This window comes from Puma concolor, chromosome B2 (genome assembly GCF_028749965.1).
Source record: "Puma concolor isolate L17-30 chromosome B2, mPumCon1.1.hap2, whole genome shotgun sequence".
NCBI lineage: Eukaryota > Metazoa > Chordata > Mammalia > Carnivora > Felidae > Puma > Puma concolor.
Genome location: NC_141671.1, coordinates 253,923 through 254,643, shown reverse-complemented (window position 1 = coordinate 254,643; position 721 = coordinate 253,923).

Sequence of the window (721 nt, the reverse complement as noted above, 5' to 3'; positions counted from 1 at the left end):
GGGGCAGAGGAGGGGAAATGAGCAGGAGGGCAGGGGAGGGGGGACATGAGCATGGGGGAGGAGGGGAGACATGAGCGGGGGAGGGGGGCAGGGGGAGAGGGGAGTTGAGGGGAAGAGGAGGGGGACATGAGAGGGGGCAGTTGAAGGAAGGAGGAGGGGGGAGGAGGAGACAGGAGAGGGGGGACATGAGAGGGGCAGTTGAGGGAAGGAGGAGGGGGGAGGAGGGGGCAGGGGAGGGGGAACATGGGGGGGCAAGGGGAGGGGGGAGTTGAGGGGAGGAGAAGAGGGGTGAGGGGGCAGAAGAGGAGGGGACATGAGCAGGGGGGCGGGGAAGGGGGGACACGCGGGGGAGGGGGGACATGAGCAGGGGGCGGGGAAGGGGGGACACAAGGGGGAGGGGGGACATGAGCAGGGGGGCAGGGGGAGGGGGAGTTAAGGGAGGGAAGAGGGGTAGAAGGGGGACAGGGAGGAGGGGACATGAGCAGGGGGGCGGGGAAGGGGGGACACAAGGGGGAGGGGGGACATGAGCAGGGGGCAGGGGGAGGGGGAGTTAAGGGAGGGAAGAGGGGTAGAAGGGGGACAGGGAGGAGGGGACATGAGCAGGGGGGCGGGGAAGGGGGGACACGCGGGGGAGGGGGGACATGAGCAGGGGGGCAGGGGGAGGGGGAGTTAAGGGAGGGAAGAGGGGTAGAAGGGGGACAGGGAGGAGGGAACATGAGCA